This window comes from Hyperolius riggenbachi, chromosome 5, assembly GCF_040937935.1.
Source record: "Hyperolius riggenbachi isolate aHypRig1 chromosome 5, aHypRig1.pri, whole genome shotgun sequence".
In the NCBI taxonomy this organism is placed as follows: domain Eukaryota; kingdom Metazoa; phylum Chordata; class Amphibia; order Anura; family Hyperoliidae; genus Hyperolius; species Hyperolius riggenbachi.
This window is the reverse complement of record NC_090650.1, coordinates 65,876,234-65,899,937: the sequence shown is the minus strand read 5'-3', so window position 1 is coordinate 65,899,937 and position 23,704 is coordinate 65,876,234. Positions and strand designations below refer to the sequence as shown.

The following is a 23,704-nucleotide window of genomic DNA, read 5'->3' as shown; positions in this document are numbered from 1 at the left end:
GGGACACTGGAGGCACAGGGGGGGGGGGGCACAGAGGAGGTACAGGGGACAGAGATGGCACAATGTTCCAACTTAAAGTGATCCTAAAGTCAACCAAAAATAAAATGAGTTTTACTCACCTGGGGCTTCTAATAGCCCCCTGCAGCTGTCCGGTGCCCTTGCCGTGTCCCTCCGATCCTCCTGTCCCCGCCGGCAGCCACTTCCGGTTTCACCGTCAGGAGCCGACAGGCTGGGAATGCGAGTGATTCTTTGCGTTCCCAGCCATAATAGCGCCCTCTATGCTGCTATATTCTTGGCCAATCAGAAAAGAACAAAGGTGTGGGAGGGGAAAAGAGGCTTCAGACAATCAGGCTGCATCAGTTAAATCTGAGGGGAACTAGAGAAGCAAAAAAGGACAACCCAGCATGCCCTGCAACTTCCTTTTTGTGTACCAAATGTTTGAGTGCCACAATTAGGAGTCAGGTAAACTGGGGAATGATCATTTATCAACAAGAAGTAATAGTGATTTTAACTTTTGCATTGCCTGGTTAGCATATAAAAATAAAGAACTGATTTTTGATTTTATGCCCGCCAGTTACACTTTAAAGCGGACCTGAATTCAGAACTTCCTCTCTGCTCTAAAAGATAGGCAGCAGCATAAAAACCTTTAAAGAAAAACATGTCTCTGTTACAGCTGATACAAATCCTGCAATAAATCTGCAGTGTGTCTACTTTCTGCTTTTATAGAAGCAGACATGGGGCTTGATTCACAAAAGGGTGCTAAGTGTTAGCACGCCAGTGAAAAGCCCCTTAGCGCATTAAGTTAGTGCGCCTTAGCACGTTAAGTTAGTGCACGCAAAACGTCGCATGGGTGCATCTAGCACCATAAGGTGCACATATACGACATTTCGCGTGCACCGTGCGAAGTTTTGCGCGCACCACGCATCGCTAAACTTTGTGCACGGACAGTAATAGCTTTGGACGTGCAAACTACTTAGCACCCTAGTTTGCAAGTCCAAAGCCTTAAAGAGGACTCAAATTAAAAATACCAGATTTCAGAAATAAAATCTATTTTCTAAATTATTCTAAATCTAAATCAGCTGCATGATGACGAATATAAAATATTTTACATTTATTGAAGGAACCCCTCCCTTTCTTTCATGTTTACGGGGCAGAATCCGGCAGACTGGTGGAATAGGAGGTGTTCGGCAAAGGAGGAATTGCTAATGGCTGCCACCTGTATGACCGTAGTTATGAAAAGAGAAGGGTGAAAAGCATGCACTGAAATGCTCATAGGCTTGAAGGAGTGTTTATTTATCTTTGTATGTGTCAGAGTGATGCAACTAAATATTTTGAATTAAAAAAATGTTTGGTTTGGATCCGCTTTAAGACATGCTAACTGAGTTAGCACAGTTAGTGAATCGAGACCATAGTGTTTACAATATGTTTACAAATAATACAATAATATGTTTAGAAATTAGCTGCGACAGGGGAGATTCCTGAGCTGGCACAGCTGATAGATCAAATTACAGTGGCGATTAGTCACAGATGAGGGGGAATTAAATAGGCTAAACTCTCTAAATACACATAGGGTGCATTTCTTTCTGTTTTCCTCCCATCCTGTGCAAGAGTTCAGGTCTACTTAAAGCGGAACTGTAAATTAATTAAAAGCAAACAGTTTCCCGAAGCCCCCAGCAGCCGTCCTGTGCCCTCGCCGGTCCCGCCCGAGCTTCCGTTCTCCCGCGGGAGCTACTTTCATTACCGCAGACTTGCAACTGTGCCTGCGCGCCCCGGGCAATGCAATGCTTTCTTCACCTTCCCGCCCGCTATAGCGGGTGGGAACGCGAAGAAAGCGTTGCATTGCCCAGGGCGCGCAGGCACAGTTGTCGTTGACTTGTAAGTTGGCGGTAATGAAAGAAGCTTGCGCGGGAGAACGGAGGCTCGGGCAGGACCGGCGAGGGCACAGGACGGCTGCTGGGGGCTTCTGGAAGCCCCAGGTAAGTGAAACTGTTTGCTTTTAACGAATTTACAGTTCCGCTTTAAAGTTGAAATTCCAAACAAGGCCAAGATGGCTGTGTTTGCTTGGTGTCTCATTGCACTCCACAGCAGTCCTAGTTATCTTGTCTTCAAAACTTTTCAGAGTCTGGCGTTAATGCACCCACCCTCTACTGAAGATGTAGGCTTCTTTTCATCATGTGAGCTTCAATGTTAAGCAAGTGCTTGTTAGTTTAAAGGATTACACTTGAGATAGTCATTAGGTCCTGAATTTTAGCATGCACAATGACTCACATCTTTAGATCAGAGTTTATGAAAGCTGCGCTCTTTGGCCCAAAGGGAGGATTTTCCCAACACAACTCCACATCAAGCAAATGGCATGGAAATATTTTAACACATATAGCGTTCTTTCAAGGCGAAATGATCTCAGTGTAACAGAAGAACAAAAACACGAGTAGAAATGTAAGAACATTTTTTTGTATGTACATCATGTACACTTGAATGATCCTTTAGTTAGACTTGAAAAGATAATCGGATAGTGCAAATACAACTACTTTCTGCAGAATCTAAATGCAAAAGGTAATTAAGACCAAAATTATTATACAAGGAGAAAGCAAGTGGTCAATAAAGATGTTTGTATTTTTGTAATACCTCCATGGAGGTATTATAAAAATACAAACATCTTTATTGTTGGTCACTTAAAACACAGGAGGTCCCCACACAATCTACCCTGCACATTATTGCATAAAAAGCCGATTGACTACGGAGTAGCTACACATTTAAAGTGGTGAAAATATAATCATACCTGGGTCTGTATTTAACCACTTGAGGACCGCAGTGTTTAAGAGAAACTTCGATCAAGAATTGAACTTTATCCCAATCAGTAGCTGATACCCCCTTTTACATGAGAAATCTATTCCTTTTCACAAACCGACCATCAGGGGGTGCTGTATGACTGATATTGTGGTGAAACCCCTCCCACAAGAAACTCTGAGGACCGTGGTACTCCTGGCAGTTTCCTGTCTGTGAACCTTAGTACATTGTGGGAAATAGCTGTTTACAGCTGTTTCCAACTGCCAAAAAAGCATGCAGCAGCTACATCACATGCCAACAGTAAAAATGTCACCATGTAATAAATGTCAGAATGTAAATCAGGGATTTAAAAGATTTTACAATGGGCAAACATTGACTCAATCATTTATACATACTTATTGTAAAAATGAAGCACTTTTTTATTACAATATTTTCACTGGAGTTCCTCTTTAAACCCTCCTAACGACCAGGCCATTTTTTTTACAATACATTTCTGTGCAGCTTGGTCAGGGTGCTGCACAGCCCTACAACTCACCACACAAATGAATTTTTCATCCTTTTAGTGTCCTTAATAGGACACCTTGCTGGAGGCATCTGATCGCTGCTGCAATCTTTTTTTTTTTAATTAAGTAAAGGGAGTTTTTTTCCTCCCTCCGCCCTCCCTCTCCCTCCCACCATCCGCCCTGTGTCGTCCTAATCGCTATTGGATGGCGATCGGCACTGCTCCCCGCTGATACCTATGAGAGGCCACACAGATCGAGCCTCTCTGAGGGACAGCCCAGTGTCCCTCGTACAGCGCTGCAAGAGATAGCAGCGCTGTACAATTGTAAACAAAGGGGAATTCTTTCACCTGTTGGCTCATAACAGTCTAGCAGGCTAATCATGGAGCGGAGCTCTGTGAACCGTCAGGGAACAATCGCGCATGCGCGCACGCGTTCCCTGCCAAACTGGAGCTGCTGCCGCGGTCACACCCATCGGCGTGACACGGTCGTTATGTAGTTAAGTGGACCTGAACTCTTGCACAGGACAGAAGGAAAACAAATCCTGTCCTGTCCAATTCCCCTTTGACTAAGCACAAGTTGTAATTTGATCCCTGAGATGTGTCAGCTTACTGCCAGGACAGAGAGTTAATAGGTAAACACAAGATGTTAACAATATGTCTGCTTCCATGAGAGCAGGAAGTAGACAAGCTGCAAATTTATTGAAGGATTTGTATCAGCTGTAACAAATACATGTTTTTTCTTTAAAGTTTATTATGCTGTTGCTTATCTTCTAGAGCAGAGAAGAAGTTCTGAGTTCAGGTCCGCTTTAATGACAAGACAGACACATGGACAAACGGACACCAACACATAATGCAGCTGCATTAAGCACACAAAAAGATATCGCTGTAAGTTGGCACTGCAGTCTTCATACAGAATTGGTGATATACAAGGATCCTGGCCTTGTGGGAATCATGATAGATAACATCTTAGTCCAAGCCCACAATCCAGCATGTTAGTCCGTCCAGCACACAAGCTAGCATGCAATGTATGATTGTAAAATGCACATAGTACAGCGTGGGGTCTCACCAAATCCACTGTCAATCTACAGGTCCATCTGAAAATGGCGCCTGTGAATAATGGCGCAGGGTGTTGCCGCTAATCCGTTTGACGCTCATCGCTATTTAACGTTAAAGCCTTATCGCTATTTAACGTTAAAGCCTTATTGTTATTTAGCGTTAACACACAGAACCCTCTCTTTACCTATCCCTAACCCTAACCACCCCCCTGGTGGTGCCTAACCCTAACCACCCACCTGGAGGTGCCTAACCCTAACCACCCCCTGGTGGTGCCTAACCCTAACCATCTCCTTGTGGTGCTTAACCCTAAGCACCCCCCTGGTGGTGCCTAACTCTAAGACATCCCTGGTGGTGCCTAGCCCTAAATCTCCCCTGGTGGTGCCTAACCCTACCTTTGAAAGTGTTACATTAAATCCATTAACTGTTTTTCAGTTAAATAACTTCTGCAGTTTGGCTTATGTAGGTTAGCTATTGATAAATAACGTTACCGTGCACAATAACATCTGCTGTTTGGCATATCAACGGCGCTATTGATAAATAACGTTCCTGTGTGCCGTTTTTCTTCTTTTTTCCCTGTGCGCCATTATTATGCAGTACTAACGATAAATAGTGATAAGTGTATCTTTTTAATGCGGCGCCATTTTTATGCAATACTGATCTGCAATCTACACACAGGCCCCTCAGTCCAGGTCACCTGAGGACATAAACAACTGACCACAAGTGTAGCCATCATGATCATGCGTGCAAAGTCACACCTGGATGCGCAATGTTAGTGTGGTGCACATTTGCATAGTAACTAGCTCCGCCCACCTACAGGCATGCTCAGATGTACCAAAATTCGGTTCGGGTACATTCGAATTCGGGTCCGCATGACATTCGGATTCGAATTCGCCTTTGCCCATGAAATTCGGTTCGGATTCGGATTCGGTTTGGGTGTCGGGCTCAAAATTCAGTAAAAATTTCATGTTCGGGAATTCGGATGCGTTTTTTTTTTTAAAGGGAAATAACATTGAAATAGGTGTAATTAAAAAAAAAACAAAACAAAAAACGACGTGTGGCACTGGCAGCAGGCAATGTATTGTGTGGACCCTGGCGGTGGGACCACTGACAGCAGGAGGATAAATACAGCAGCAGTAATAGGAGGTGACAGTAGCAGGTCACTCACAACGGATGCTGGTGGTGGCCTGTGTTGTAACTCTTATTTATTACACAGACTACAGATGCTAATAAAATCACACGCTAACGGCGGAAAAAAATTAAGTGAACGGGTAGTAGTAGTATAGTAGTAGGCAGTAGTAGTACGCACGCAGGTAACTAAGAAATCCCTAGCATACTACACAATAACTAAGTTGTGCGGCAGACAGTTGGTGACAATTACAATCGGTCACACACGGTCAGACGCAATCAATCAATCAATAGGCTCGGGCAGATGACTGTCTGTCACAGATCACAACGGATGTTTGCTGGCTTGTACACAGTCAGTAACTAACTAACACAGTACTGAAACTAATAAAGTAACAGACTACAGCAGTACTAAATAATTAACTAAACTAGTACTAAGTACACAACTAACTAGAATCCCTAACCTACCTAAGCTAGTAGTAGGCTAAGGCTACCTAGGCTAGCAGGCCTAGCCTGCACACAGACTAACGCTAGCCTAGCACAGTATACACTATACACTAGCTGACTAAAAACAATCAAAATACTAGCTAACTATATAAGACAACAATAAATGTGTTTAGGTGTTTAGGAAGCAAAACGCTAGGTTTAGCAGTGAAATGCACTTGCTCAGACACAGCACAGCACTGTTGAATCTCTCAGTACCAGCAGCAGTCACACAAGTGCGTGGCTCCGCAACATGGCCGCTGCCCTTTATAGAGGAGGGGAGGGCCAGGCTCCCCTTGTCTGATTGTTTGCTAGGGTTGCCAGGTCCTCGGCTGGAGGACTTCTGATTGGCCTAATGACGTCATTCTCGAATCCCGAAGCTGAAACCGAACCTACCGCGCCATCTGGCCGAATTCGAGTGCGCACATTCGGGAAACTTCGGATTCAGCATGGATTGAATTCTTCAGGTTCGCATTCGGCAAACCTGAAAAATCGCCCGAATTTTCGGGTAAACTTCGCACCCCTGCCCACCTATACATTTTGCTGATGTCATCAGCTTCCCTGGGATGTAAATAAGCAAGATTTTACAATCACTGACTAAATATTGTGTAAATAAATAATATTGTAAAAAAATAAAATAGAAAAAAAGCAATTTTATTCATTATGTTATTTTCAATGTAGTTTCTCTTGAAAGTGAACAAAGGTGAAAATAAACTGATAATAATATTTATCCTCCTACTTTTTTACTTTTACAAATATTTACAAAATAGGTGGAATGTTTTACTGTCTCTTATCAATGGCAGCCTATTGTCCCGGAGTTAGAAAAAGGTCAACAGCTCGGCTTTGTTCATATCTAAAATCGAAATCGCAAACGCCAGCATTTTCCGACTTTGTGAGTGATTCCTCCCCCTTCCCCTCGTCCCGGCGCTTACCTGCGCGCTACGATTTTGTGTACAGCGGTTTTCAGAGCGCTTTTGCAGAGCGATTCTATTTTTTTCACTTCCTGACGCAAGTTTAAAAGTGAACTCTTTGACCTGGAAAAGAATAAATACAATGTATTTATTCTTAAAAGCGTGAACGCAATCGCCGCACATATCGATTTTGTGAGCGTTTGGCGTTTTTCCTATACCTTCGATTGCAGCAAAAACGCCCTAAAAATGGTACATGCAGCGCTTTGCTGAGTGGAAAGCAGACAAAACGTGCTGATATGAACTATCCCATGATTCATTGCACTAGCGATTTTAGAGATTTCGCTCAAAAAAAAAAAAGCAAGACGCCCTAGTTGTGAATGAGACCTTCGTGTATTTTAGCTTTCCCTGCCCTCAGAAGTTGTATTCTGCCAGGAAAACTTTTATTGCTGTATTTTGCTTATCAGTGATGTTTACTATATTCCCGACAAGGTACCAACAAGACAGAAGCTGTCACTTCCATGCCTAAAAATTAACTCTTTCAAGCAACAAAATAAAACAAGTAAAACAGCCTGGTTATCAATATGTTTTTTCACTGTACATACACATGTTTATATCATCCTGTCACATGTCGCCTCGGGTACACTTTAAGATGCCTTTACCATGTGGTTGTAAATCTTCATTGAGTTACTGTAGCTGCTAAACTAATTTAGAAGTGACTATTGTTTACTAATCACGTCTTACCATAAATATTAGAGAAAGGGTTTGCACAGAAGTGCATAAGCAGACAGCATGCTTGGATGAGGTCATTTATTTTACTGGAACTGATAGACAAAACTTTTTAAGTGTTTTTGACATTAGCAGTATATTATAATATGTCGGCTGTGTCTATTTATTATGTTGCTTTCTGTGTGCAGAAGGCATGACTTGAGAATATGAGCAACATACTGCAGCTATGCTTCAAAATAAATAATCTTTCTTTGAAACAAAGAGCTACTTTGTAATGGCGGCATATGGCACATCCCTACTGCAATCAATTTCCATTAGCTTGTTGGAAGTACAAAAGCCACACAGTGCAATATATCTCTATATACACATATGTTAAGATACTACGAATAAATGAATGTTTCCTGTGGTCTTCATTTATCAACGATAGAATTGAAAACAATGTCTACTTGTAAAAGGGAGCAGGTTTTATGGTAATTAGAAAGGCTATGAATCAATTCATCTAGGCATAGAAAGTCTACTTAGTTTGGTTGAAAAAAGATATTCGTCCATCAAGTTCAACCACAAAAAATAAAATAAAAATAAAACACCATTCTGAACCTGCACAAATCCAAGTTGATCCAGGGGAAGGCAAAAAACCTTACAAGGCCTGTGCCAATTACCTAAAAATTATAGCCGTGAATGCTCTTCAATGCAACAAAATCATTCAAGCCCTTTTTAAATGCAGATATAGGGCCTGATTCACAAAGTGGTGATAACTCAGTTATCACGCCTAAAAGACTTTAGGCGTGATAACCTTTGCACTAGCAGAGTTATCACCGCTTTGTGCTGCTGATCGCGCGAAGCTTCCGCGCGTAAAGTTTTGCGCACCCGCCTGAGGTCCCTTAGGGCTCAATGTAACTTTTCGCGCGGGAACTTCGCGCGAGTTACTTCAGATCACGCCTAAACTAAGTATTCCGTCTACTAGATCATTAATAAATACATTGAAAAGAATAGGACCAATTACTGACCCCTGTGGCACCCCTCTGCTAACAGTTTCCCATTTTGAGTATGTTCCGTTTACCACCATTCTTTGCCTTCTATCCCTTAACCAGTTCTCTATCCACATACAGACATTTTCTCCTAGTCCCTGTATTCTCAGCTTTTGTACCAGGCTATTGTGGGGAACAGTGTCAAAAGCCTTTGCTAAGTCCAAGTACAATACATCTATAGCTTTCCCAAGATCTAAATCTTCATTCACCACTTCATAAAAGCTGAGCATGTTGGTGAGACAGGACCTGTCTTTAGTAAAACCATGCTGTCGAACTGAAATGAGATTATTCTGTGCTACATAATTTGGCACAGCATCCCATAGGATACCTTCAAACAGTCCTGGAGAACAAAACTCACCAGAGTCATTATGATATTTCCTGGCAGGTTGGTTAGTTTAGCAAATTTAACTTAACTAGGTTAGGTTAGTTTGAGTTTAGGTATAAAGCAGTAGCTTGGATTATCTGAGAAAGGAGGAAATGCCCCATCAAATTGTATTTATTTGTTCCAAAATTGTCTGCAGGTAGGAAGAATTGTTTATATAAATAAGATATAAATCTTTAAAAAAGAAATCGGTTCTATTATTAAACACTTTAAAGAGGAACTTTAACCAAGGATTGAACTTCATTCCAATCAGTAGCTGATATCCCCTTTTCCATGAGAAATCTTTACCTGTTCTCGAACAGATCATCAGGGTGGTCTGTATGGCTGATATTGTGGTGAACCCCCCCCCCCCCCCCACAGTGGTATGTCAGGACCTAGGTCCTGACAGGTTCCTGTCTGTGAGCCTTGTTGCATTGTGGGAAATAATGGCTGTTTCCAACGGCCAGGCAACCAGTATCTCCCTCTATGCATATGCATATCTATAAATAAAACAACTGTTTAGCCTATTGCATTGTTAGGGGGTGTGGTTAAAGATGGTGTCGACTGTTTCTTTTTTTTTCATGTCTGCTTGTAGTAAAGATGATTACGTGCAGACTGAATGTGGATCAAAAAATAACATGGTGAATATCTTTCATTTCTTGATCACTCTTCTATTTTTTAACTTCTTACTTGGCAATGTATTGAATTCCCCCACCCCCCTTCGCTAAAATTCGTTCTTAAGAAGACAATGACATTGCAGGGCTCAATGCTTCCTCAGGTCAAATAATCAGCATCTTAACCTTTAGAGGACCGTTCCACGCCAATTGATGTGGACGCGGCGGCTACCTCAGAACCGCCTAACGCCAATCGGCGTGCAGTCCTGGGGGCGGAGTTTGCAGGGGTCTGTGCGCGCCACTGCACACGCATTCCAGTTTGAATGACGGAGCTCCGCTCTGTCATCAGCCTCCCAGCGGCAATCGCTGCTAGTAGACTGTTAGATGTTGAAACCGCTGTCTAATAACAGTGTACAGCAATGCGATCTATGGCAACGCTGTTCTGGGGACAGCCAAGTGACACGGCTGTCCCCCTGGGAGACACTGGAGTGATTGGCTGTCATAGGCTGAAGCCTATGACAGGTGATCACGGTGATTGGCTGGTGGGGAGAGGGAGGGCTGGGGAAAAAATGCAAAAAAAAAAAAATAGTAAAATGTATTTAAAGAATAATCAAATACATATTTATAAAAAAAAATAATATATAAAAATTGGGGGAGCTATCGGATCTTACCAACAGAAAGCTCTGTTGGTTGGGAGAAAGGGGGGAATCACTTATGTGCTGAGTTGTACGGCCCTGCAGTGAGGCATTAAAGAGACTCCGTAACAAAAATTGCATCCTGTTTTTTATCATCCTACAAGTTCCAAAAGCTATTCTAATGTGTTCTGGCTTACTGCAGCACGTTCTACTATCACCATCTCTGTAATAAATCAACTTATCTCTCTCTTGTCAGACTTGTCAGGCTTGTGTCTGGAAGGTTGCCAAGTTCTTCAGTGTTGTGGTTCTGTGATGCATCTCCCCCATCCAGGCCCCTCTCTGCACACTGCCTGTGTATTATTTAGATTAGAGCAGCTTCTCTCTTCTCTCTTATCTTTTACAAGCTGGATAAATCCTCCACTGAGCTGGCTGGGCTTTTACATACTGAGGAATTACATACAGGCAGAGCTGTCTGCACTCTGCAGGAAGAAACAGCCTGACACTTCAGTGGAAGATAGCTGCAGGGGGAAAGAAACACACAAATGATCTCTTGAGATTCAAAAGGAATGGTGTATACAGCCTGCTTGTGTATGGATGTATTTTCTATGTGTGGACATACTGTACATCAATCTACTTCCTGTTTTGGTGGCCATTTTGTTTGTTTATAAACAAACTTTTTAAAACTGTTTTTAACCACTTTTAATGTGGTGAGGAGCGGCAAAATTGTGACAGAGGGTAATAGGTGATGTCCCCTAACGCACTGGTATGTTTACTTTTGTGCGATTTTAACAATACAGATTCTCTTTAAAGCTGTAGTGGGGGTTTAAGCCTGTGGTCCTTAAAAGGGCACTGTGGCGAAAAACTGTAAAATGTAAAATATGTGCAAACATAAACAAATAAGAAGTACATTTTTTCCCAGAGTAAAATGAGCCATAAATTACTTTCTCCTATGTTGCTGTCACTTACAGTAAGTAGTAGAAATCTAAAAGAAGCAACAGCTTTTGGACTAGTCCATCTCTTCATAGGGAATTCTCAGGGATTGATTTATTTTCAAAAGCACTTAGTGAATGGCAGTTGCTTTGTCCAACTGCCAAAAAACTGTGTAGTGAGCAGGGAAGCCGGCCAGCATCATTGGTTAAATTCCCTTTAGGGAATATCTTTATAATAAATAAAAGCCTTGCTGAGAATCCCCTATGTAGAGATGGACTAGTCCAAAACCTGTCACTTCTGTCAGATTTCTACTACCTACTGTAAGTGACAGTAACATAGGAGAAAAGTAATTTATGGCTCATTTTACTCTGGAAAAAACATACTTTTTATTTGTATATGTTTGCCCATATTTTACATTTTACAATTTTTCGCCATAGTGCCCCTTTAAGTGGTTAAACACAAACTCTGCAACTAGTAACGCAGAGGAAAAGCACTTACTTGCTCTTCCTACATTCCTAGTTACTTCCTAACCCCCAGTTTCCTATTGGGTGGTGGGATAAGTTCTGAGTTACATTGAAACTCTTCACCAACCATTTCCTGGAGTGTGACCCACCTTAAAACAGGTAAAAAGGGCGCAGGAGCCCTTATGAAAAAATGGCGGTGCCCCCTATGCAATGCCGCAATGTAGTTATCTGCAAGCCATTATTTCATACAACAAGCATTTTGTATATTTTCATACAATAAGCCTTCATAGTGTATGTGTTTATTTTAATGTGCCCATCTTTTGGAACAAAAACCTACGCAATTTTTTTTAAATCCTTTTTTCAACTAGCGCAGTATGAGACCTAACCTGCTGTGTCTGAAAATAGTTGGGAGCTTTTTTTATGTGCTGGAATATAAATACCAGACTTGCTGAACACAAAAAGGCCCAGACAGCACAAGAAGCCTTTGGTGAATTACTGTATCCGTATTTTTCCAACTTTAAAGAACACAATGTTGTGCTGAATACCAGGGGCATATTTGGTTTCTTGGCTTCCCCATCACACACACCATGCAGGTAGCAACTTCTCCCTTGTTTTCTCCTTGCCTAGGGGTTGTGCTTGTCTTATGTTCTTGAGTAAATATTTTTTTTCCTCTACCCACCTTAAAAAATGCATGCTGAAGAAAGGTTAAGAGTACATTTGCAATCTACAGGTCAGATGTAGATAAGAAGGTAAAATAGGACATGGTTTACTGTTATGCAAACATTTTTTGGGGATTTTTTTTAAAAATACAGAGCATAGCTTTAGCCTCCCTTCTTGTTTAATGCACAGAATAATCAATATGCATTTACTAAGCTATGTTTTATTTTGCACAATGTTTTGTACATTACTCATCTGTACTTTTTGCAATAGACACAATGAAAGCACCCTGCTGAAAGCATTGAGTAGTTCCTTTTTGCCAGCAGAGTGGGCGTTCCCTCCCCAGCATACAGCAGAACACCTTACACTGCCCACATCCTCCCACTGCAGCCCTATAGCTAAAAAGTTCCTTCCTGATCCGTGTGTAATCACACCCTCCCAGTATAATACACGCATTATACATATAAACCTCTCATCAAGAGAGTGGAATTATCACTGAGTTTTTTTTTATGTGGTTGATGATGGGATGGGGGAGGAGCTGGGACTGTTCACAGACTGCTATTCAGCCTTATCTGCATCATACTTCATACAGGAATTGAGTCAACCCCAAGATGAGTTATCATGAGATAAACAGATTTAAAGAGAACCAGAGACGAAGCACCCTCATGTATTTTATTACATTTATCAGTGGGAACATGACAATAAACACCTACCCTGCTTTTAGTTTCATTCTTATCTGCTTAATTAGTCTATTATCAGCTGTGATAAGAATCCCCGACTGGCTCAGTCTAGGTTTGACCTGGAATCATGATAGCTGAGTCACTCTTCTGTGGAGACTTTTCAAGCCCAAGCCTGCCACCTCCTGGCTCAGATTTCCTGCTTTGCATACTGAGAGCTGTGATGACATGGGAGGGGCTGTTGCTGCTGAGAGAGAATCTCTGAAACAGACAAGTGTGGCTGCAAAAGCCTGCAATATGATCTGTGTGCTCTGTGTGCACTCTGTCTGCATAGATACTGATGATGACTGCAGTTTCATTCCTATGAGAGACACTTTCTACAGGCAGCTGCACATCATACCAAAATTAAAGCACACAGATGAAAGGCTGCAGCAGCCTTTTTCATATAGCCTAAATAGCAGCCTAGTCTCATATAGCCTAGACAGCACATCCAAAACAACTCATAACCCGGAAGCAGAAGGGATATGAGCCGGTGGCCATATTTGATTTTTCCTGGAGCAATAATGGATAAAAATATCAGGTAGAGCATTTATTCTTTACAAGCTATCGACTGATATGTTTATTTTGTGTGAAACATTCATCTCTGGTTCCCTTTAAGTGTCCTGGTGGTGGCAGCACCTGTGCTCTTTTGTGTGGACTCCCGCTGTTCACCAGCAGATGTCCCTCTTCTCATTTGGAAGTTTGCAGTTCTTTAGCTCAACTGTAGGCGGAAACCTGTGAACATTCTGAGCTGTCGCATGACCAACTCTCAGCCTGCTTCTGCCATCAGTGAACTGCTAGATCATTGTTGCCTGTGGTGTGTCAATCTGTTCACCTGTTCCTTGCTCCCTGTTTTATGTTCCCTGCTTCTCATCATCTGACTTTCTGATATGGATCTTCTGCCTGCCTGACTACTATTTTGTGTACGGGTTGTGTCCAAACGTTGATGAACATATTTTGTATGATTCTGTGCTTGGCTTTTTGCCTTTTGTATATATTTGCTTTAGTTGGATAGTTAGGGTTGTTATTTTTGGATATGTTGGGTCCCTTGTGTTTTAGCTGTGTTGTTGTACGTATATATGATATACTTGTAAAAAAAAAACTTTATTCACTTTAAAATGCATTGTTTGGACCTCAGTACTTCCTATGTGGTAGTCATCTGTTCCTGTGCAGTCACAATAACGATCTGCATGCGTTACATAAGGGTCATGTTACATAAGGGCCCTAAATCACCGAGCAGTCAGATTGCCATGCAAAGGCAGTACATTAATCTTACTCATACTAATGCTGGGGTAGCTAACCTACTAGCGCCACAGGTGTTACAAGATAATGAGTTTGTTACTATAGCAACGCAGATGGCCTATATGCAATTAACTTTTTCTCCTGGGTTATCTGCTAGGAGATACATTTAATATATTCTCTCTAAAATAACTTTTAAGCATTTTAACTACTTGAGGACCGTAGGCTTAAACCCCCCTAGTGACCAGGCCATTTTTTACAAAACAGGCCACTGGAGCTTTAAGGCCTCGCTACAGGGCCGTACAACTCAGCACACAAGTGATTCCCCCCTCCCCCCCCCCTTTTCGGCCCACCAACAGAGATTTCTGTTGATGTTGATGGGCTGTGATGGCTCCCAGAATGTTTCTTTGTTTTTTTAATAAATATTTTTATTTTTATTTTTTTAATAAAAAAATCTATTTTATTTTTATACCCCTCACCCCCCTCTGCCAGTCTATGGGAGCGACCGGCTGTCATAGGCTTCAGCCAATGAGAGCTGATTGCTCACCTGCGTCCCAGGGGAAAAAAGTACCTAAAAGTTGGTGAAAAGTACTATCAAAAATATTTTGCGTATTTTCTTGCTTGCTGGTGAATTAAAAGGCATTTTATGACAAGGTGTGAAAATATCACTTAGGAGAAAACTCAGGAGAAAAAGTGAATTTCGCATGGCCCATGGAGAATCAGATACAAAGGGGCATATGGAATTCACTTTTTCTCCCTAGTTTTCTACTAAGTGATCGTTTCAAACTTGTCAATGAAATGCTTTTTAAATCACCAGAAAGCAAGAAAATACGTGAAATTATTTTGATAGTACCCTTTTCACGTTTTTTCTGGTACTTTTTAAATCACAAAATGCTGAAAAGTTATTCTAAATAGAAGATGAAAAATTATAACCTAGGAGAAAACTCAGGAGAAACAGTTAAAGAACCACTATCGCGAAAAAGGTAGGCAGTTAAAATCTGACAGGACGGACAGGTTTCGGGCCAGTCCATGTCTTCATGGGGGATTTTTAGGGTTTTCTTTGTTTTCAGCAGCATTTCCTGAACAGCAGTTGCAAAGTCTAACTAACAACTTGGTGTGCAAGTGAGTAGGGAGGCTGGCTGGTATCTTACTATTTTGGCAGTTAAAGTGCTGTTCAGGAAATGCTGTTGAAAACAAAGAAAACCCTGAGAATCCCCCTTGAGGAGCTGGACTGGCCCAAAACCTGTCGGTTCTGTCAGATTTTAACTGCCCACTTTTTTCGCGACAGTGGTCCTCTAATTGCATATGGGCCAGAGAGGTAAATCATTAGTTAATAAATAAGATGACTATACTCTATACAAGGGTTGATTCAATCTTATCACTGCCAGTGGTTTAGATATTATGCATGTGTGTTGAGTGATTTTGTTGGGACAGCAAATTAACACGGTCATGCAAGCTGAACACTGTCTACTCCTAATTGGGCAGCATTCACAAAAGGCAGTTCGATAAAAAAAAAAAAACAGGTGGTCAGCAAAATACTGCATTTAGTATTTTATAATTTTTCCCCAATTCACAAAGATTTACAGAAAAATCTTGCTTCAATTCACCAAGCCCTGCTCGGTATTGTAGAAGTGAGCTAAGGTCTCTGATGCAAGCTGTGCGGAAGTTCCTGTGTCCCGTGACTGCTTGTAGAAGAGCAGAAAGCTTCTTGCATTACTTTAGGTGTGCTTACATGCTGCTAGAGGCCGCTCTTCTGTGCAATCCTATAAAGATTTGCACCTCTAAAGTGATGCAAAAAAGCCTGTCTCCTCCTGCTCTGCTGTTTTGAGGTTTCGCCTTCTATAGTGTCGGAACAAACTGGGTGAGACGCAGGAGGGAGAGGCTGTTCCTATTGGCTCTCTGCTTTCGGCTCTCTGCTGTCTGTCAATGCTATCAAATGCTATTTAGTAATTTCCAACAGCTTAGAGCTGGAAGTAACTACCGAACATCTCTCCTGGCTTTACCGCATGCTTATATCTTTGTGAATTAACGTTTACTGACATGTTTTGAGGTATTTACTGCACAAGTCGGTAATTCACCTCACTGGTCAGAAATTTCCGCTTGGCATGGGGTAAAAGCCTTAGTGAATTGACATTTTACTTAAAGGACAACCGAGGTGACATGTGACATGATGACATAGACATGTGTATGTATAGTGCCAAGCACACAAATAACTAGGCTGTGTTCCTTTTTTATTTCTCTGCCTGAAAGAGTTAAAAATCAGGTATGCAAGTGACACTTTCTGTCCGGGTCGGACTGGGTCAGACTAGCATAACCCTCGCTGATTAGTAATTACAGCCATAAAATACTTTCCTGTCAGTAAATGGCTTCTGGGAGCAGGAAAGAGATAAAAAGGTTCAGTAATTCATAGATTTGTGCTCAAGCATGGAGGAAAAACGTTTTAGCCATTTATTTAGGAAAGGGTTCTTTACAGTAAGAGTGATTAAGATGTGGAATGCATTGCCACAGGAAGTCGTTATGGCAAACTCTATACCTGCATTTAAAGGGGGCTTAGATGCTTTCCTTGCGTTGAAAGACATCCATGGCTACAATTACTAGGTAATGCCCAATGATGTTGATCCAGGGATTTTATCTGATTGCCATCTGGAGTCAGGAAGGAATTTTTCCCTTTTGGGGCTAATTGGACCATGCCTTGTGGTTTTTTTTTCGCCTTCCTCTGGATCAACAGGGGTATGTGGGGGACGGGCTGGAGTTGTACTTTGTACTGGTTGAACTCGATGGACGTATGTCTTTTTTCAACCAAAATAACTACGTAACTATGTAACTATGTAACTATGTAAGCATACTTCAATGAAGGTGTCATTGAGCAGAGACAATGAAACAGTAAAAACTTTAAAAATAAAATAAAACTGTGGGATATCTAAAAAAAAGTCATTTTTAGGAGGCGCAGGATGGATACAATTGTTTTTCTCATCAGTTTATTTACTCATAAGTATATATATAAAAAAATCACCATAGATATCTGAGTACAGTAAGATGACAAAAAGGACTGGTTGCTATGGGTTACAGCCCCATTCCCACCATTCACCCCTCACTTTGCTTGTTTAAATGCAGCTGCCAGGCACAATGAGCAACCGGGTGCTTTTGCAGCTGCTGGAAATTCAAAGTGTTTGTCGGAGGACGTGATGAATTTGCACAGGTCGTGCCCCGGGACTGTTCATTTATTGCACATGTAACTACAGACAAAATGTTTGCTGTGCCTGCAGTCACACAACTAGTGCATCAGTGATTACAAAACGCACAGATGGGACCGGGATAGTTTTTCATTGCATGTTCCATATGATAGAACTCAACACATCTGGTATACTAGCAAACGCATCATTCCACTAATTTGTTTGTCAGTATCTATTGAGGGGACTATCTGTCATGCTGTCGCGTTTTGGTTGCCCTGAAATGTTTGAAGACAAGGCTACTTACAAACTGCGACTGCTAGCCACTGGGGAATTTCCTGCAAAACTAGCAGCTGTTCCAAGGACTGGAAGTGGTAGATTTTCTTCGCGTGCATCAGGGTAATACGTTCTCAGACTGGAAAGGCAAAAAAACAAATCGCTATAACCTTCCACACTTGAAATTACTATAATCTCTTACCGGAGTTATTAGGAATCTATTGCTGCTTTTTGTATTTTAATTTAATTTTTTTGTAATAATTAGAGATGAGGAGAGCTTAGCAGCTCATTAACTACTAGCCGACCGTGTCACGCCAATGGGTGTGACCGCGGCGGCAGCCCCAGGACCGCCTGACGCCGATCGGAGTAAAGTCCTGGGGCTCTGTTTTGCAGGAGATGCGCGCGCATCTCCTGCTTGGTGGGTGGAGCGGAGCTTTGCCTTCAGTCTCCAAGCGGCGATCGCAGTGACACCGCCGTCTATTTACCCATGCAGCGCTGCGATCTGACACGGCTTTCCCCCTGTGGGACACGGGAGCGATCCGCTGTGATAGGCTGAAGCCTATCACAGCCGATTGCTGTGATAGGCTGGCCAGGGGAGGGTGGGTAAGAAAAAAAAAATACATATATTTATAAAAAAAAATAAGATACATATTAGTCAAAAAATAAACATCTGGGGGCGATCAGACCCCACCAACAGGAAGCTCTGTTGGTGGGGAGAAAAGGGGAGGGGGGGGGGGGGAATCACTTGTGTGCTGTGTTGTGCGGCCCTGCAGCTTGGCCTTAAAGCTGCAGTGGCCTATTTTACAAAAAAAGTCCTGGTCTTTAGGGGGGTTTAACACTGTGGTCCTCAAGTGGTTAATGTACTTTTTTTCCTAAGGCGTCCCCCAGGTGATATTTTTCCACCCTCTCAATAAAATGCTTTTTAGCCACCAGCAAGCAAGAAAATACTCAGAATAATTTTGACAGTACTTTTCCACCTACTTTTTGTTTATTTTTTTTCTATTGCAGAGTGCTGAAAATATATTTTAAACAGGATATGAACAATTATCTCGTAGGAAAAAACTTAGAAGAAAAAGTTAATTGGATCAGACTCATCAAGCTAACAAGGAACACGTTTTTGCCTCTAGGCCAACTCCCCACCCTACTTTCCATGGCCTTTTCCTGTTTCCATGTACAGCAACCTTCCTCCAAGTATAGATCCCATGTACAGTGGCGGATAACCACTTCCTCGGAGGCTTAAAAGACATCTATATGTATGTCTTTCTAGCCTCTGAGGAAGTGGTTATCCGTGAAACAGCTGTTAGGCTTTGATTCACCCTGACTGCATATCACGATGCCTGTTGCTAGCTGTGATTAAAAATACAATCTGAAAGCACAAAGTGCCTCACTTCTTTCTACAATTACCATATTTTTTGGCATATAAGATGCACTTTTTCTCCCTCAAAAATGGGGGAAACAAGTCCCTGCATCTGATATGCCAAATACAGGGAGTTTCCGACTTACGAACACCCACTGATACAAACCACCAACCACTGTGATATTGGGGACTCCCTGTATTGTCCCCTGTTTGCAATCTATTGATTTATATTTTTCCCCCTTTTCACTAAAGTTTCTCTTTAACCACTTCGGTACCAGCAGCCTCTGCTCCCTTAAGGACCAGAGGCTGCTGGTACACTAAAACGCGCATACCGACGAATCGCCGCAATAATCAGCCACTCCCGCTGGTCACGCCGCTCTGTCATCGCCGCTCTGTCCTCGCCGCTATGTCCCCTCCGCAGGCTGCTCTCTCTGCCATCTCTATGACGGCAGAGCGCTGTGCGCCGGTCAGGAGCCGCTTTCATTGGCTCCTGACCCTGTCACTCAATGTAATGGGATTGGCTTATAGTAATGACAGGGCCAGGAGCCAGGTGCCAATGAAAGCGGCTCCCGCCCAGCTCACAGTGCTCTGCCGTCAGAGAGGCGGCAGGGCAGCACATTGTGGCGGGGACAGAGTGTCGAGAGCGGCGGGAACGGGCGGGGGCGCGCGGTGAATGGGACGTAGAGCTTGCGTCCGGTCAGAACCGCAGCGCCACCCGCCCGATGTAGATTTGTACTGCGGCGGTCCGTAATTGGTTAATGTAAAGTTTAACTTGTGTAAACTTGTACCCATACAAATCCATGCATTATAGCATACAGCTGATTTGTGATTGAACTTCACAGTGTGCTGCCTTGCTCTGTTGTTGATATTTGACATCTACAAGGAGTCAAAGGGTTGCCAAAATTACTGATTTATTTCACACCGAAATCCTTGGGAAAAAAACGACCTTTAGTGATGAGCTAAAATGCCGATATTCTTTTCGCATTAACTTTCACTAAAATAATGTTAAATTCGACTTTTTTCACCGAAGATGCCATTGATTATCATTTCATAAAAATGTGTAATTTCTCACATTTTCTGTGAATTTTCGAGCTAAAAATAAACAAATGTTTCGCATTTTAGCAGTAATAATGATGATTTTCATGTTTCTGCGGTAAAAAAGAGATTTTTCAATTTTTTTTCGCCATATTGTGAAATCAAAAATACAATTTTCTACGTGAAAATGACTTCTGTGAAAATTTGCGAGCAACACTACTGACCTCATAAAATGTATGTTGGGGTCCCTGTGACTTGCAGTATTCCCATGGAGAATAGGACATTGCAGCATTGTGTGCCATCTCCTCAGTGTGTCGTTCTTTCCCAAATAATCCAGTATTCCATGTAATGTCAAATGAGGGTCAGGGCTGAGAGGTAGAAAAGTAATTTCTTTCTTATCAGACACAGTAACTGTTCTAATCTTGGCGATCAATATGCATCATATGTGGCCTTGGTCCGCGGCACAGATGTTCGATAGGATTTGATATACATGTTTGTGATGCTTGGTGAGCTCACATTTTGGTGTCAGGTAAAAGACATTCTGTCAGAGTCAGCTAAACAAAGCCCCCTACAAAATGTTACTCCTTGTCTGGTGCTGTTTGCCTTACTGGAAACTTGATGTGACAGACATTTTGCAAAGCTTTTTTTCCTCCTCCGAGCGATTTTTTTTTTAGCTGTGGCAAAACTCCGTAGTTTTGATGTGTTTCAGAAAATATGAATATCAAGCAATATGCGTGCAGGTATGGCTCGGGAAAACAGGCAATAACCTTCTTTTCTTGCAAACACATCAAGAACTGCCAAAGAAAGCACGTGTTAGGCCTCATTTGATAATCACTATAGATGGTCAGGATTTGCTATAGGCGGGCAATCATGGACAATACATCAGGATGCACAAGTGATCACATGATCACAGCCTGCCAAACAGACTAATGTGGCTGAACATGTAGCTTCTGTGGAGGCTATAACTACCACTCAGAGTTAAACATCGCCCATATTGGCTTATCAGCATTAACTGAAAGGATTGTCTGCAGCATTTCAGCTATGCGCCATTTTAGCTGAAATGCTGCATAATTAAGGTTAGATGTAATAGATGCTAGCATGTGCTGCAGACAGTCAGCTACAGTATAGCAGAAACACTGAAAATTATGGAAGGTGAGTATCACTTAGGGTTACTGGTTAGGAAAACAGAGTAAGAGGGTTAGAGGTTTAAGAGGAACTGTAACCCAGGATTGAACCTAATCCCAAATAGTAGCTGATACCCCTTTTCTCATGATAAATCTTTACCTTTTCTTGAATGGATTATCAGGGACGTCTGTATGGCTGATATTGTGGTGAAACCCCTCCCACAGTGTGATGTCAGGTTATATCATTTTTGCAAATTAAGGCTTATAATTATTGCTATAGTATAAAGAAGCATAACACGGAAAACTGCACCTTTATTTCCCCCCAAAAATATTGTTGCCATACATTATACTAGGAACATAATTTAAATGTTGTACTAACCGGGACAAATGTGCAAATTAAACTTGTGGGTTTTATCTATTGTAACACATTTTGTTTTAAAACTATAATGACTGAAAACTGAGAAATAATTATTTTTGTAATTTTCTTCCTTCATATTCCCTTTAAAATTCATATAAAATAAATTCTTAGCAAAAAGTACCACCCAAAGAAAGCCTATTTTGTGGTGAAAAAAACCATTATATAGATCCTTTTGGTGTGATGAATATAAAATTATTGGTGAATGTGAAAGATGTGAAAATTACTCTGGTTTTTAAAGAGGGATTGTCAGGTACAAAATCAAATTCCATTTAAACTCTGCACTAATGCTGCCAGGAATCTCAACCTGCAGTGCAAGCTCTCCAGTCTATTCAGAAAGTCTTTGCTGTAATTATCTTATCTCAGAATACCAAGCTCTATTGTCTTGCCAATGCCGAAGACAGTGGGAGAGGGAAGCTTGTCATCTCCCCTCCTACATTCCTGCTCTTTATCGATTGGATGAGAGCATTCCATTGTGAGAGATAGGCTGAAATCTGATCCTGTTCTCACACGTGTTTTACAAGCAAGCTAGCTATGACACTGCAGATTGGAGGAGAATGTAAGGAAGGAAATTATATCAGGATTAGCTTTACTCGAAAGCTGAAAGAGATGCCCCCTGCCAGGAAGAGAATTCTCTTCACTTACTATATAAAATTCACTGAAATCAAAATGTGGACAGTACAGTACATCCGTTATGGAAGTAGATCAAGTATTATTCTACTTATATGTTTTTCCTGGCATAGAATGGCTGTCCCTCCTGCTTTACGGTGAAAAAAACTGTGGTTGAAAAGCCTGTTAATTTTCAGCATAAGGTTTTCTTTTGTTTTAAAGTGGATCCGAGATGAAAAACTAACTATAACAGGTAACTTGTCTGTATATCTTATCTAAAGTTTAGATAGTTTACACAGCAAAACTAGCTGAAAACAGCTTTGATAGAATAATATTATTTCTTACTGTGATACAATGACAGCAGCCATGTTGTTTGTAAACATTACACACTGCACTCAGCCTCTGAAAAAAACCTTATCCCCCTCCTCCTCCCTCCTCCCCTCTGCCTCTGAAATCTCTGGCTAGTAATACGTCCCCCTCCTCCTGGCCAGACTGAGCTCCCATGAGCCCTTGGTACTGCCAAGGCTCTCTGAAAACCTGTGGGCGAGGCTTCTTCAGTTTATAGGGAATTAGTATTAGTATTAAATAGTATTAAAACAAAAACAAAAAAGTATTTGGCTTGAGAAATGCCCTATAAACAATAGGAAAGGAACACTATTATGCAATGAGTAAAAGTTCATCTCGGATCCACTTTAAGCAGCGTATAGCTTTGTTTATCAGCTTGCATTTATGCCTGAAATGACACTCTACCCTCATTCCAGTATTAAGATGTGAGAGGCCGCACACTCTTTTTTTTCGTCCAGGGTCCCAAATCACTTAAAATGGTCCCTGACTAGTAAATGGAGATAGCTGCTTCTCCCCTTCCTGCAGAGGCTCCACTGATAATGCAGTACATGCACACTGCTCATATCTTCTGCTATATACACTTAAATCAGGCAGCACTGGACTATCACACAGAGGAAATCAGCTCCTGACACTCACAGCTCACTACACAATATGTTCCCCCTGTACAACTCCGCAATGATTAAAACTTCTAACACTGTCTGACAGCAAATGTTTTAGGATCTCTATTTCATGTCAGTAGAATCTCTCAGCTGGGCGCGACTGTCAACTCAGCTCCATCAGACGGATTCTTAAACTGTTCTGCTGGACTTTCACTGTGTTTCCCATATCACCTCCCGATCTCACTAACACTGATCGTATGGGACGCTTAACGAGGAGCTTTAGCAAAAAGAGGAAAAAAATAAATCAGTACTTTGCAAACTGAGAAGTTAAAAAATACAAGAGAGATCAAGAAATGACTGATAATCGCCAGGTAATTTGTTCACATTGTTTGATCCACAATCAGCCCGCAAGTAATCATCTTTACTACTGGCAGACATTAAAAAAACAAAACAGAGCATCAATTTTTTTTTAATATATCAGGTGCCCTAAAATCTTTAAATAACCTAAGGGACACCTGAACATATGCTTACACTCCGGGGCTT

The 23,704-nt window shown here is 41.7% G+C and overlaps 1 protein-coding gene across 4 annotated transcripts in view; it reads right to left on the bottom strand.

Annotated features, from left to right (window-relative positions):
• ADARB2 (adenosine deaminase RNA specific B2 (inactive)) overlaps positions 1–23,704 on the bottom strand; it is an 802,765-nt gene that overhangs the window by 349,103 nt on the left and 429,958 nt on the right. The window contains exon 1 of one of the 4 annotated variants that reach the window (XM_068235809.1): positions 17,709–17,736. The exons of the other annotated variants lie outside the window; for them this stretch is intronic. The gene's annotated coding sequence lies outside the window, so the exon portion shown is untranslated. Of the gene's footprint in view, positions 1–17,708; positions 17,737–23,704 lie in introns of those variants that run through there. 4 annotated transcript variants of the gene reach the window in all.